Here is a 16,566-nt window from a genome sequence, read left to right as displayed (position 1 = left end):
ATGTATCTTCAGAGAAAAAGATGTTTCTTTACATACTTCTTTACAGGACACCTAAGTAGCATGCAGAACTACTATAGCTTTTGAGAGTGCTTGTGAAGTGGAAATGGATACGTATATGTGAATTGCCAGGATAATGCCTGAATCAGAAGTAAAACTGGAAGTCACAAACTCTAACCTTTGGACAGTAGTTATTTCCCATTTCCCAATTATCCTATCTGATCATGTGTTGTGTTTAATATAAAGGAGGAATAGGTTATGATAAAAAGCAAGTATTGCTTTAGACCAGCTGTTCTAAGGACATGGATAAGACCACTGAGGGTACTCTCAGGACAGAGCTAATGTCTCTTTCAGGGACTACTGTAATAGCAGAGACCACCAGCTACAGCCTGGAGAGGAAGAGAGACTGGTTTACTGAAGGCCACCCAAGAATCAAAGCACTCATTCAAGGATCCAGCAGTGGGACTGCACTGCCTTCCATGTTACATTACCACTATGTTCACCAAAACATACAAATGTTCTAAGTGCTAAAGACAGAAATTTATGAGAAGTACATATACATTAGCACAGTAAGAGTTTCCTAGACTCATTAATACTAAATATCAAACATCAGTGCTTCACGCATGTGCAAAATGAGAAGATGCTTAACTGTCTCCTGTTAGTTACCTCTGAAATTTTCAAATGAATAACCATTTCTTTAATGTACTAGTCCTGAAGGTAAGAAAATCTCAGTATTACAAAAAATACCCCATAATCATGCCTCATAATTTTTACTTACAGGTTATAATATTATTTTTTTAGAGAATATTAACTTGACACTGAAAGCAAAGTAAGATTGAATCATGAGTCAAAACGCATAGTCTTTACAGCTATCTGTGGTGCACGCAGTAAGTGGTCCATTAACATCAAGTCAAATTGACAAGGCTTCTATTTTTTTCCATATGAAGATACAGAAGTTGGTGATGACTCCAAAGTAACGCAACAGAAGAAATCAGAAGGGGAAAGAATGATGAATAATTATTTGAATGTTTTTCTGTGTTAATATTTTCAGTAGCAGTTCCTTCACAAACAATGTGTCCCTAAAGAGGTCATTGATACAGAGCACTTCCATCTTGTCAATGGAAATATCTGTATACTTAACACACAGCACTGGAAGCGTGTTTGACTGCTTCAGTACAGCTTTGCCTGCCTCTCCACCTCCCACCAACACTGCAATAGGTTAACTGAAGCTGTGATCTATTAATCTTATTTAGTCTTTTACCTGCCTGCTTGCTATTTTGAGTTACAGGGTTAAACATATCATCTGGGTATGCTTGCTGTATTCAGTTTTAGAAGAGTGGTCTGAATGCTTCTTAATTGTTCTTTCAGCAATACTGCCAGTGATAAGAAGCGCATTTGGCCTTCTAGTCAAGTTAGAAATTGGAGAATGATCAACTTACACAAAGGTATTTTGTGTCTCTGCTAATATGAAAGAACTCATTAGAATGCTGATAATGCTTTTTGATATTCCAGAAAATAGATCATGTCTGTCTCAGAAAATAAATCTGAGGTGTTGTTTTTTTTTCTTGTTCTGGTTTGGTTTGGTTTGTTTTTTTTTAATTAACATGTTTGCAGAAAAGCCTGGCAGATATGACGGGAGATTTCTGCTGAGAGATACGTGATAGAAATTCTACCAGCAGAGAAAGGCTCTATTTCACATGACAAAATGTACTTCTGCCAGTGGATTGCAGGAGTCCTGGGCTCAGAAGCAATTGCAGGAAAAAACAATAGCATCAAAAAGCAATATACACATACTGTTGAGTGAATGAATAGATGAGAGATCTATACATGCCCTTGTATCAATCCTGTCTTTGATTGATCTGCATCTCAAAGTTGCCACTTCATTAATCTCACAATTAAGGATTTAACTTGTTCTTTGAATGTGCATTTACGTTTCTCGCTGATGTTGCTGTAGATGTTCCTCTGGCTTCCACATGTGAATGAATTCCCTTGCCCTTGATTCAGGTAAGGAGTCTAAGGCATCAGAGAAACTCCTTCTGCCAGTAGTAATTGGCCTTAGGGAAGTTAAAAGTGAACATACTTTCTGGTAGCATTCTGTTTGTGTTTATACCATTATGCCAACAAGACTTTTTTGTTGTCATAGCTCTTTTCCTCCTTTTTCAAATTTTCTTTTTCCAGATGGCACATCAACACTTTAGCTGTTAAGCAATCATTCTTTTCCTCTCTTGACTGATATTTCCAGGGTAATTTATGCAAAAACCTCACCGTGGACTTACTGTATGAAGGTGTAAAATTGTCCCAGTGATGATTTCTTTGTGTTTGTATTCCTGAAAAAATAGCTGCTTTGGGAGAGAGACACCCTGCCTGTAAATGCTCTTGATTTAAATTATATGGACATTTTTCCATAAACTTGGTGTTAGGCTCCTTTCCTTTGTCCATCTTGGCATAAATCCTTTTCTATTACTTTATTTTTCAAGAAAAAGAAAGTATCGGATTTCACCCCTGCTTCTCCTCCCATCCATCAGTCTCAAATCCTACACTGTACTTGGACCGTTGTTTATATCCCCTGCTCCTTGAGTCTAAATTACTTTCAGCATTATTTTTTTCTTTCACAAAGGAGATAGAATTCCTCTTGTCCTATTGAAACATCAGTCTTTGGAGTCTGGAAATTTCCTGTTTCTGTTAATAGAACTGGGAACTAAAGTTATACTTTGAGCTCAATGTAATCCATCTGCAGTTGATTTTTCTAAGTAACAGTACCCTAATAGCTCAGATAGCATGCTAACAAAGGACAGAAGAAGACCTAAGAAAACACTTGTTTATAAACATGCACATACACACCAAACTATCACAGTAATAGAGGAAGAAGGAAAAAAGAGAATTTTGGAGATGCTTTGGCTCCCCCTTGTAGTTTACACAGTTTTCAGTATCATAAACTTTCCTGCAGAACCACATTGCAATGTCTTGGAACAAGGAAGACATAAACTAAGTTACAGCCTGAAACAAATGTCTCTCAGGATAATTAGTTCAGAAAATATGTGTAAATAATTGCTTTTTTAGTTCCCTGGCAAATAAAAAATACTAAGGTGTTTCTTCTTGACATCTCCAAAATGTTTAAAAAATTATTCATAAAGCAGTTAAATATAAATTGCTTTGAGGCATGTAAAGCTTTTATTTTTAATTTTGGGTAAAATGGTTATATCTGACTGGTTAATGCGAAACAATTTTTTATTTTAAATATTAAAAAACTGTCTCTTTGACCTGCATTTTTTGATTTCCACACTTTACTAGATCTGAATTGATGTTTTCAGTCTGTAATTTTGCCACTTGTTCATTCTTCCGACAAACAAGTAACCAGTTTTACGTCAATATCAGATACAGTGAGGAGTAGTAGTAAGTATAATAATAGAACATGTGTATATTCATATAATAATGAATATATATAGAGAATCATAGAATCACAGGATGATTTGGGTTGGAAAGAACCTTAAGATCACCTAGTTCCAAACCCCTGTCATTGGCAGGGACACCTCACATTATACCATGTGGCCCAAGGCTCTGTCCAACATGGCCTTGAACACTGCCAGGGATGCAGCATTCACCTTTTCTTTGGGCAACCTGTTCCAGTGCCTCACCACCCTCACAGTAAAGAACTTCTTCCTTATATACAACCTGAACCTCTCCTGTTTAAGTCTGAACCCATTACCCCTTGACCTAACATCTAGGCCAGCATAGGATTTTGTTGTTCGTGAAACCTTATCTTCTGTGGTTCAACGCTTTGTTTGACATCAGTGAAGTCCAAGGGGTAGGACCTTGAATTTGTTCTTCATGAGTTCTTTATTTGCCCATTCCTCCAGCCTGTCTAGGTCCCTCTGAAAGGTAACTCTGTTCTTGAGCATGTTGACTGCATTCCCAATCTGGTGTCTTCTGCAAACTTGGTGAGAGTGCACTCCACCTCCTTCCTCATGTTGTTGGTAGAGATAATGAACAGGAGAGGTCCCAGTATAGACCACTCCGGTACTCCACTTGTAATCAGCATGCAGATACAGTACCAACCTAAACCACTTTCTACTTGGCCTGACAATTCACCAATCTGGTTGCTCACTTAGTTCATAATGTTGTGACTTAGATACTGTGCCTAAAGATGTCCTAAACCCAAAGTAGCCAATATCCACTGCCTGTCATTAATTCACAGATCTAGTAATTTTGTCATAGAAGACAGTCATCAGGTTAGTCAGGCATGGTTTATCCTATTCAATCCATAAATAGCCATTCCAAATCACCTCTACTTCATATCCCAGAAATGGTGTCCAAGAGGATTTGCTAGATGATTTCTCCAGGACCTGAGGTGAAACTGGCTGGCTAAAAGTTCCTTTAATTATTTTTTCAGACTTTTGTGAATATGGGTACAACAACTGCTTTTTTTTGGTCACGAGGATATTCTCTGATCTCCGTAGTCCTTCAAAAATGATTGAAAGCAGCTTCATAATGTTATTGACGAGACTTCTCAGCACCTTCAGAGTGTCTCATAGGAATTTCTCAAGGGACACATGCTCAGTTCTCTTCCACTGCTAGAAGCTCTTCCACTCCTTTCCCTGGAATAAAGGCCTAGGAAACTTCATTTGTAAAACCCAAGGAAGAGTGGGCATTGAGTACCTTAGCCTTATCTGTATCTGCTGGTACTAAATTACCTGCCCCATTCATCACCAGGTCTATCATGAACGAAACCTCTTAACCATCAATTCCATTTGATGAAAGAATGTGTTATTGCCCACAGTCAAATAACAAAAAGCAACAAGAATAACAGCCTCAGGTACTCCTTCTCTATTTCTTTTTTTTTTTTTTTTTTTAATCATCAAGACAAGACATGAAACATTTCTTTAACTGCTAATGATAGGAAAAGTTTTCTCAAATGCTCCTCCAGTGTGCCTCATTCAAGGCATTTAGAAATCTTTTTAGTAGCTAAGAAAGTTGACCCTTTGGGCTTTTAGGTATTGGATCACCCTGCTAATTATTTCAGTCACAATTTCTGCGATGACTAAGCTGAACTGCCTTCACTAACTATTCGTGCATATGCTACTGAAAAAGTGGATAAGAGAAATTCCAAAATTATATTAATGTAATATACTAAACAAAGAGATGAAGGAATGTTCACAAAGTCCACCATAATTCATTTTTAAAACTGAAAAATGAGTGAGAGTAACTGCAGATGTTCTTAATGTAATTGCAACATATGAGCCCTTTCTGACTTTAGAAGGACTTCATACATTTCAGGTACTATTCTAACACTCTTTCTGAAAGGGAGAAAATTACTATTGGTATCTGTCAAACCACCTTTACTTTTGACACCAAACTGAACATTTGCAGTCATAAGATCTTTTCATTTTTTTTTTTAATATAAAAATTGAAATGGCAGCTGTTTTAATCACAAAGACTACACTATATAGTGGTTTTTTTTTCCTGATTCCTGTGGCTGAAGCTTAATGGGGTGCCAAGAGACTTCTTATTTTGCATTTAAAGAATGTACAGCTTTCTGGTCTCCAGAGTTAGGTAAAGAGTTTCTGAAAACAAACGAAACAGTTTACAGAGGGGAAGGTGGAAAAGGATGGATGAGCCACTCAACTTTATTTAACCTAATGATTTTTAGGTCAATGATAGAACTTCTTATGTATGGGCTGACTCATGAATTTTAAAAGCTTGAAGTTTGCAATACTGACACTGACATAAGTGTCTATCACTGGCTTTTCTGAGATTGATGGAGAGGGTGTTACCATTTTAAGTCTCCTACAATTTCAGTTTGGCATTCCTTGTGCCTCCAGATTTCTTATTGCAAAAACCTACACCTTTTTTTTTAAGTGTATTTTCTATTCATCTAATCATACTTTTATAATTTACACACAGTAGCTTTTGAAAGGTCTTAAAGATACTCTGCAGTAGTAGAGTTTGTATTCTCCATTTTTTAAGGTTTTGAAGCACTGTGTAACATACGCATGAAAAATATGACTACAAAACATGTTTATACTTATTGTTTCAAATGCTTAATACTTTCCATCATTCAGTATAACCTATTACCGTTACCATGAAGTTACATTTTCTACTATGAGGAAAGGTAACCAGCATTTTGCTGGAAGAAATATTCCATATTGCAAGTTTGCTGGATGTGAAATTTACAAAAAGATTCTGTTATAGTGAATATAAAAGTAATTAGTACAGAAGACTAGCACATAAAAAGGTTAATAATCCTGCTAAAAAAACTGGGCCCACTTAATACATTAGCCATTTTTCTAGCATATTCAGCAGCAAATCCTCTATCAAAGACATAGATATTGTATATATAGTAAACCTCCTTCTGACATGTCTTCTGACTGGGTTCTAGACTTGAACAGCTTAAGGAGTTTTCAGAATTTTAAAAATGTGAAAATCATTCTCCTAAGAAAACGTTCCTTTTTCTTCACTATTTCATCTTCATTTTGAGCCTTTTTATGACTGCAGGGAGCACTGAGAAATCCCAGAGGAGAGCCAAACCATCCTATTGCCCTTCCAATTATGTCTTTACAAAACTGTATTCTGCTGCCTTATTTTTTTTCACGCACTGGTTATAAAGCTACAGTGCTTATTTTGTAAGGACTGCTTTGGGGATTGCATTTAAATATTTCTTTTAGAGAATGTTCCTCATTTTCTTCTTGTTTCTGATAGTGCTTTTGATTTGCCTGATCATGTCTTGAATATTAAAGGGATACACTATTAGTCATGAGAGACAGGCACTGCAGTAAATTTGCTGGATGCTATTTGATTTGGAATCTACAGTGTGATGATCTTGTTAAGCAATGGGTAGTCATAGGCAACACTTTAAATAAGATTATAAGCTAAACTCTTCTTGATAGTAAGAGAAAAATAGAAACAGTGTACTTGCTTGTTCTCACAGCCTTGGGCTTTGTATTAGATTAATTCTTAACACAAGTTGGGCAAGTTCAGAAGTTTAACTTCCAAGTAAGCTCTTAAATGATATCTGCTGTAGGTAGGTTTTCAGGCCTCAGGCTAAATTGTAATGCAGTCTGACAGAAGACCAGGACAGCACCTTTTCTCTTAGGTCCTCCATGCTATGCTACAGCCAGTGAATGTCTGCATCAGTATAATATATATACATGTAAGAGTGTGACAGTGCTCCATGCCATAAAAAGGAATTGCAGACGAAGCTGCTCTGAGGCACCTGTAGTTGACAGCAATGGCTGATAAAGACCCTGGGGAACTTGGAAAGTAGGAATTACAAAAGTTGCACTTGATTACCTTTGTATCCACTTTTCTTTATCGTCCTCATTCTTAGAAAAAAGGTGTGACTGCAGATGTAATATTCAAAAGAAATCAGGGCTACAAAATAGAATTTTTAATATGTCAGTGTATGTACAAGATTTTTTTTTTAATATGCACGTAGTGTTCAAAAAGTTTGCATGTTTTATGGACATAATTTTGAACAGCACTAATATTTCTTTTTTCATTTTCTCATTTTTATTGTAATGATGAATTTTACAGTAAGGCCAAAAAGCAAACCAAAAGAAAACAAAAGCTAGATGAAGTGCTGTTATACATGGAGTTTCATATCTGGCCAGATGAGATTAATAGACCTGCCTGTGGCTCCGGTATTAGTCTCCCTAGCTAACCAGAAATAAAACACTGTATGCCTCAACTTATACTTTATTGTTTTTAATTTGTTGCCTATCTTTGGAAAGGACAGAGAATCAATGTCATTCTATCAGGCTCTACCTTTTGTTTTATGTCTGTGAACCCTGGCTAGTCTAGTCTTTGATGAAATACTTCATGTTAAATAGTCAATGCATGAGAACATGTCTTCTGGGTCTAAAGAACAAATGACACACAGAAAAAATAAAGACAATAAGTAGATCTTAAACTAATACTAAGACAGAAATGCTGTTATGCTAGAACTTTGAACAGTGATTAAAGTATAAATGTTAATGTAACTAATCTCTTTTGAATAAATTCACAATTAGCAGTTGGCTACTGAACTCTAGGAAATTGATGTCTTCAGATCTCAGGGCTTTCTGCTGGTTTTGCCTGTAGATTCATAGTGAAGGCCGGAAAACACAGTCATACAGAAACACAGATACACAAATGTGCATAAAGCAAACATCTATACAGTGCTAAAGCTATCATGGTTTCAAGCATGAGAACCAACATTGCTTCCAAGCTAACAAGGTGACAACTGCCGCCAAATCTCTGCTTTGTGGCTAGGATTGGGCTGGAAGAGAAAAGTGGCTTCTGCGCATATAATGAGGTGGAGAACAGTTAAAGCAAAGGACTCGGCAGGAATGAACAGAAATATGGATAGGACCTTAAAGGGGCTTGTGGAAGTGGATTTTTTAAAATTCCTTGTAAGCTATAGCAATGTCAAAGGGAAGAACAATTAAATGGAGGCTTGCACTGAGTGCCAAAGAAGTAATTTCTAAGGGCTTTTTTTTTTTTTTCACTGAGCATAAGAGAAAGATTTAAATGATATAACCCTTAGGCTCATGAGCTTGGCAAACCTTATTAATTTTTTTGTGAAGACAGTCTTATTTTGCCAAATAGATTTCACTAAGTTTTCACTGCTCTTTCTAAAACACTCTAGGCAACAAGAAACCACAAATTAAACCAAAATAATAAAGATATAAACCATAAATTAAATCAAAACAATAGTGGTAGAAATCACAAAATAAAATTCAAACTGAAGGCTCTTTGATGGAAGAATTCTAATACAGATAAGTAATGGAGTTTCTGTTTTCCTGTTTGCATCATTAATTCGTAATAAAACATGAATTAGGAACAGTTTTCTAAAAGTGTCTTCCCCTCTGTTTTACAATATGAGACTTATTAGGGAATGTAATCTGTCAAATGCTTTCCTTTTAAAGATCTGCTGCTTCTGGCTTGCATTTGAAGTAAGAGTAATTTGGGAAGAGCTGCTATGCAGTCTAGATGCATTCTGTTATTTTTGCGTACAATGATTTTTCTCCTCCCCTGCTGTCCTATGCCATTTAACAAAGCAGTTTATTGCCTTTTAGATTTTCAAAATAACAGTGTGATGAGAACAAACAAGCTGAATGTACCAGAAGAGACCACTAGTGAAGGAGCAAAGGTCAGTGATACCAGAAACAAGATTGCATTGCCCTGACAACCAAAATAAAGGTTTTTAGTTGTTCTGCTGTTGACACATAGGCAGTAGATTGGAGAATGAAACTCCATTTGTATTATTCAATAGGAAAGACACAAACCCAATGTCTGAGACTCCTAAACTGAGGAGGTCAGCAGGTGCCTATCAGGACATTTTTTCCTATTGCCCAGTCAAACAGAAATACGAGTATTTTGATAATCTCAGTAAAAGCAGCATTCACAGTGTTCAAGGTGAAACTACCAACATCATCATTATTTTCCTTTTTCTGCCTTCCTTGTTATATTATTACATCATTAACCCTCTCTCCAACACTTTTGAAAGAAAACTGGAGTAAGTCACATCAAGCATTGCATGGTGCATGGTGTGTCTGTGCAGAATTCAGCATTCTCTGCTTCTGTGTGACTTTTTATCACAAGATTCCTATTGTAAGCATCCATTATGACCCTCCAAAAGTAATCACAAAGATTTGTCCATTCCCATTAGATCTGCATGGAAAGAAATAACAGCAGCAGAGGTCAAATACTGGGGGAAAGAGTAATGGAATCAGAAAGTGCTGGTTTCATTAGTGTCTTCTTGTAAAAAGAGAAAGGCTACTATATACAATTGTTAATACAGAAATAGACATAGAATGATGCCATACATCAAATGGCATTTCTTACATCTATGTAGGAACAATACTACTAATAAAATAAACCTGAATAAACCTCTTTTATGGATTATTCAGATTAAAAGTTCTGATTCACTGAATCTTAAAAAAGAAGACAGAGTAAAAGGGGTTTTTTTTGAGAAAAGGAGATTGATAATGATGACTTGCTTGTCTCCAGAAGGCAGCAGAGCAATGACTAGATATGGAAAGTGTTTCATCTGGAACAGATCTTTTTCAGAAAAGCAAAGAGTTTTAATTGTACTATAGAGTCTATCTAGGAAAGAACAGGGAGGTATAAGAGACTGTGTCCACACTAAAAAACAACTTACTTACAGATAAAACAATTATCAAAGAGATTTAAAGAGTTTTGATTTTATTTTATTTTTTTTAATATATTTTTCTATTCAGGATATTTTTTCCCTTTATATTGATTACTTTTCTGATTAATTTAAATTGTGCTATTTGGCTATTAGCACCAGTGTGATGTACCTTCATGTGCTGCATTGCCACCAGTGGAGCTCTTTGCTCCTACCTCCAGCTTTTCACCTGCACAGTGCTATTAGTGCTTGAAAGGCACATTGATTTGCACCCATCTAGACAACATGAAATTCATTTTGGTCTCTGCTCTGGGTAGCTCATAAAGAGTTAAATTTTCTGAAAAAAACATTGAGAATGTTAAACCAGCTTCTTATAGAAATTATTCACAAAAAATGAGACCTATTATAAAATATAAGGATTAATTTATTAATCAGAGCTTTCTGAACTCTCACATTAAGCAGCTTTGTAATGCTAATTCCCTTATAAATGAATAATAGACTTATTCTCCCATTATTGCCCATCATTTTAAAAGGCCCATTTAGAAAATGAAGATGTCCTTTTCGCTTGAAAATTATGATGTGCTTTATGGCAAAAGTTTTTTTTAAATTGTATATTTGCTCCCTTTACATTTCTGTTCCCTCTCCCTCCCCCCCACCCCCCACCCCGCCAATCTTGAACTTGTCAATCAATGTTCAAATCAAACACAGCCAGAACCATTTGTCATAGAGATGCACGGTGTGTGGAAAGAATGTACAATGGAGAAAATGGGCTTTGAGAACAGAGACCTAAATCTTTGTTAGAAGAGATAAGTTTTACCACAAATGCTCCATGTGGTCTTGGAGATTTTATCTGCTTTTGCCCGTGTGTGTGCGCACTGTCAGTCAAGTATTAGCCACAGGTCCACATCTACCAGAAGGCAGCAGTCAGGTCTTGTACACTGAGTTCTGGGTGCCTTCTGGGGGAAAGTCCAGGCTAGATTGGTGCCTTGATATGTATTTTCTCCTGTGCAGTATGCAGGGATTGGAGAGAAGTGAGGGAACAGGGTAAACAGGGTTGAACATACTGCAAATACCTGGCAAAGCAGACACACTGACATTGCTGAATCATAAACACACAAGAAGTTTTCCTGTTCTGATAAAGTGCACCCTTGGTTGAAGAACATGAGTTCCCTAAGTCCCATATCATGGCCAATAGGACTTATGAAGGAAAAACCTTGGCAATTGCCATTAACTACCCAGAGAATCCTAGCCCATTCACCTTTACCTTGCATTCTTATGGACATAATACGGTATTAGGCCAAAATGGCCTGAAGTCCTAAAGGGTCTCTGGCATTATCTGTAGCAAGGGCTGAAGGGATTTGTGTGCAACCTAAGTTGAGGGTGAGTTCAGGCTGCCTGTAATGCAGTACCAGTAAATGCATCTTCTCTAGAACTTGCAACTCAGGAAAGTATTACCAGTTACAGGACTTGGGAGTGGTGGTTTATGAGAAACTTAACATGAGGTGGCAACGTGCACTCTCAGCCCAGAAAGCCAACCATATCCTGGGCTGCATCAAAAGAAGTGTGACCAGCAGGTCGAAGGAGGTGATTCTGCCCCTCTGCTCTTGTGAGACCTCACTTGGAGTATTGTGTGCAGTTCTGGTGTCCTCAACATCAGAATGATATAGAGCTGCTGAAGCAAGTCCAGAGGAAGGCCACAAGGATGACAAAGGGGCTGAAGCACCTCCCAGATGAAGACAGGCTGAGAAAGTTGGGGGTGTGTGGAGACCTCATAGCAGCCTTCCAGTATCCGAAGGAGGCCTGCAAGAATGCCTCAGGGACTAGTGATACAGCAAGAGGTAGTGGGTTCAAACTTAAACAGGGGAGATTTAGGTTAGACATAAGGAACAAATATACTGTGAGGAAGGTAAAGCTGGAACAGGTTGCCCAAGGAAGTTGTGAATGTTCCATCCCTGGTAGTGTTCAAAACCAGGCTGGATGGGGCTTTGAGCAACCTTGTCTACCTGCCTTCCCATGGCAGGGCAATTGGAAGAACTAGGTGGTCTTAAGGTCCTTTCCAACCATAACCATTTATGATTCTATGAAATAAATCTCCAGTATTTATGATGACGGATGTTCTTGTTTGTAAGAATCAAATATAACTGCCCATCTATTAACAGTTTTGCAAGATAAAGGAGAAGAAAGTACAAAGGAACATGAAGAACATGAAAATGGTGGTTATACTTTTGGTGAATATGTAAACAGGGGATTAGAAGCTGCGTATTGGGTGAGTTCAGAAGGACAGTACAGAGAAATATTATTTTCAAAATTGCTACACATTCACCGCCACCATGTGCCCCTAAAGACATAGATAATATGTAAGTGATCAACCACAGAGCTGATGCTCTGCTTTAAATTACTGAAGACTTTAGAGGGAACAAGAGAGGTGCTACAGCAGAGAGGCAAGCATGCACAAGATGAGAGAATTCCAGAGAATTTAAGGGAAGAACCAGAGATTAAGTGACTCTGGAAAACATGTGGGTTCTTGGGTAAACAATATAGCAGGTAAGCCTCATGTTCAGGAAACTACAAAAGTGCTATATTATGAAGATAAACTTTCCATTACTTTTCTTGGTAAGCTTTAGTTTGCACCTACAATTTTCAGGAGAGATTTATACCAAAGCCTTTCAGTTTGGGTTTGTTTGTTTTTTTTTTTATTTCCTTTCTCAGCTTTAAGAACAGATTTTTAATGCTGTTAGATTTTGGCTCTTTTTTTTTTTTTTTTTTTTACTGGTTAGTAATTACTTTCTCTTCCTTCTCCTTCAAGCATTTAACACAAATATATTTAAGGATTCTTCAGTTAGTCAAAAAGAAAGTCCATTGTTGCAAGCAATTTTTGATTTCAGACTACTATATGGACATTTCACATCTCTGTTTTCCCATTTCACTGTGCGGTATTTCTACCTGCAGGACACAAGGAACTGCCAGCATTTCAGTCTGACCTCTTTCTGTCTTATACAGCAAGAAGGTTGTCTAGGCTGGCAAAGCAAGAGGAAAAAACAAAACCATGACGCATTTCTGGGTCTATTTAGGAGGTCAGGGATTTAATACATATTTAGTAAGCAGTTAAAAAGACATTTTATAACAAGCAGATCTGTAAGTACTGACTGATAAAAAATCCCTTCTACATGAAGCCAAAAAAAAATATATTTTCTAAAATTGCTAGTGTTATTGCAAATATTAGAGAAGGCTGACCTGTGTTTTTCTCTATGCTTTTCTTCACAGTTCATCTCTGTTGGATTTCTCTTTTCATGATGAAATCATAGTCTTTTGCCAGTGACAAGCTAGTGCAATTATCATGTTATGAAAACTGACTGTAGAATAAAGTGAAATGGACAAAGAGGAAAAAATGCTCTGGGTATTTGACTGCTGCTGACAATTAACTGTTAGTACTCATTTTTATTAGGAAAAAAATAAAATGGTGTTGTCAAAGACAACCCAGTCTATGAAAGCTGTTCTTTACATAAATGTGCTCATTTCAGCTTCTCCTGAGGTTGTAAATCAGAAATACTATTATGTTTTATTTACTGCCTGCTGAGCAACATAAAATAAAGATGAATTCTTCCTCCATTCCATCTTTTTGTCACACTGCATATTTTGTTTATAAACAAAGAATACCACACAATCTTTTTGTAAAAAAGGATTCATTCCAAGTGGCATACTAAAGCACAGTGCAGGAGCTTCGTAGAAATTTGAAGATACTGAAATAAAGTCTGCTTGAATATCTTGAAAAGGGAGAGGAAATATAAATGATCTTGTTAATTTGCTATTTATAGTATTCCTTAGAATAGAATATTTTATAATAAGGGAGAGGAGGTATTTCCTGTTGTTCGTAAGCCTTCTCAGTATCTGATGGAGAATTTTGGGAAATAAGATTTCTTGCTACAAAAATTCTTATGAACCCCATTTGTAACAATTGTAAATATCCTCCAAGTAACTTGCTTATTTAAGATGTGTATTTATGCATTACACTGAATTTTTCATTTGCCTTTCATCTGTTCCTCTCCCTCCCTAAGTACCAATCAGGTATTCAGAGCAGACATAATAATCCAGACTTGCATACCATCAAAATACTTAGTCACCTCAGTTCATATTTCCACCCTAGGTATAGATGCACAGCAAGGAAGGGGGACCTTTAGGTGGATCTCAACATGACAGTTGAAGAGGAATGGAAACTGGATGATCAGTGAATTTATTTTCAATATTGAGCTGCTCTATTTCTTTTTTTTTAGTTGTTTAGATATTTGCTCATGGGGATTGTAATAAATTAGATACCCCAGTGTTAATTTTAGCTAAATCACAAGAGAAAAAATGTAAATTATCATAAAATAGGTAATTATGTCTCATGCAATCCCTTGTTATGCGTTTCCGATTGAATAGGCTCATGGAAGAAACGGCCACAGCAGATGATATAATAAAAAATAATAATACTCTGCACATATATTGTACTTCGCATCTTCAAAGTGTTATACAAATTAGCTAATTACTGCAACATTCTGTCTTATTCCATTTTTTTGATAAAGCACATATTGATGAAAGGCAATGTCAACACATAGGTTATTGTCACTAGGTGTATGGTCTATATTGTTTTTAACTAAGTAAGATGTAGTAGAAAATTATACAAAGATGTAGTGAAAATTCATAAGACTGACAATTTTGTGGGTTCTTTTTGGTTTTGCTTCAATTTAGATAATAAAAAAATCCAAGGAAATGGGAAGTAGTTATTCATGAAGTTTATGGAATGGAGCACGCAGACTTAACGTCTGTATTCAGAACAGAAATCATTGGCTTTCTAATATATATTTTTTAAATTTAATTCTTTTTTGTCTACATCTTTTCTAGAAAACTTGCTAGTTCTAACTAGGGCCTGAATTCTGATAATAAGCAGGATTTTTTTTTTTTCCTTTGGGAACACTCAATTAGTTTGAGTTTCCCTCTGTGACCCCTTCTGCTGTTCCTTTATAGTGATTGAAAGAAAAAAAAAATCACTGTAGTGACCACAACAGTTGTATCACCAGTAACATGGACAACATAAAACTCTTGTTTTTTCAGAGTTTTAGGCTCAACTGAAATGTTCAAAAGTACATGAAACTACACAGTTAGCAACATTACATGAGTACAAGAACAGCAGCAAATTCAAGGCTCAAATTCATCATCAGGTTCTGTCTGCTTTGCATTGTTATAGCAATACAAAACAAGTGTTAAGCTGGCTTTGTAACCAGCTAGTTCAAACAATTTTATTCATAGAGTCTAAGACCAGATAGGCTTGTTGCGACCAAGTTTGTCCTGCGCCACACAGATCTCATCAAGTGATTCCTTCATCAAACCCACTAAAGTTGCTGCACATTTGCTAGAGTAGCACATGCAAGTCAAAATGACCCAGATAATTCTGTAATGTACTATGAATAGTAGTTTAACTCCTTCCATTCAGCTTGTATTTGCCCTGTAAGAAGCTTTTCAGTGCTAGCAACTGCAGCATCTAGCATCTGACTTTCAGGTTCTGTTCCTGTTTAAAACTAGAAATTGTTTTGTGTGCTCGTATCAAGCAAATATCTCTTTTTTAACCTTCTGTAATATAATGGAAGTTTATGCTTCTAACGCTGTGCAAAAGGCATTAGTATCACTAACACTATTTTATTGATGAGGAAATGGTGGCATCAAAGGATTTAGTCTTTACTGAAAGACTTAGTCACAGGCTAGCTGTGCCACACTCCAAGGTAGCTAAATGCATGAAAATGCTACTCCTGAAGCTTCTATAGCCATATACGATTGTGTCATCTATTTCCAGTGTGTTTCAGAGTGCAGCCTTGTTACCAAGATCACAAGCCCATGCTAACAGACAGGTCTCAGGAGCTCTGGGACAGAAGCTGTTTTCCACCCTGCAGTGATTTGCATAGATGTAGTTGCACTTTCCAGTGGAAAGGGATGGAAACTTTACCAATTTATCTCCTGTTTCATTTTTAATCCCTGTAGGCCACATTTGTTCGTCAAAATCAAAGCTTTGAGGTACAGTCTGAGTTTGTATCGGTCAAAAACCCCTCTCCCCAGCACTTGGAATAGAAGTGGGTTACATTATTTAATTTTTTGACTATTTTGTATATGCTTTTACTAATATTTTTATGAAGAATGCCAGTGTCTAATTAATGACGTTGTGATGAAGAAACAAACAATAAAATACCAGATTTCCAGATGACATTTTATTATACTATTGAATGTACTGGAACTGCAGATAGTAATGTAAGAAGAAAAGCCATTGAAAACTGAACCATCAGAACGCACCAGAAACATTTTCTTTAAGATTATTCCAGTTCACTAAATTCTGTACAAATCTTGTGAGTGCTCAGTAATCTTCCCTGTTTGTAATTTATATTGTGTTGGCCTTCTCTTTACACTTTGGGCCACTA

The sequence above is a fragment of the Pezoporus flaviventris genome, unplaced genomic scaffold (assembly GCF_033815535.1).
Source record: "Pezoporus flaviventris isolate CSIRO_AGI_PZ_B2104156 unplaced genomic scaffold, CSIRO_AGI_Pfla_v1 ptg000007l, whole genome shotgun sequence".
NCBI classification, from domain to species: Eukaryota; Metazoa; Chordata; class Aves; order Psittaciformes; family Psittacidae; genus Pezoporus; species Pezoporus flaviventris.
This window is presented reverse-complemented; position numbering follows the sequence as displayed.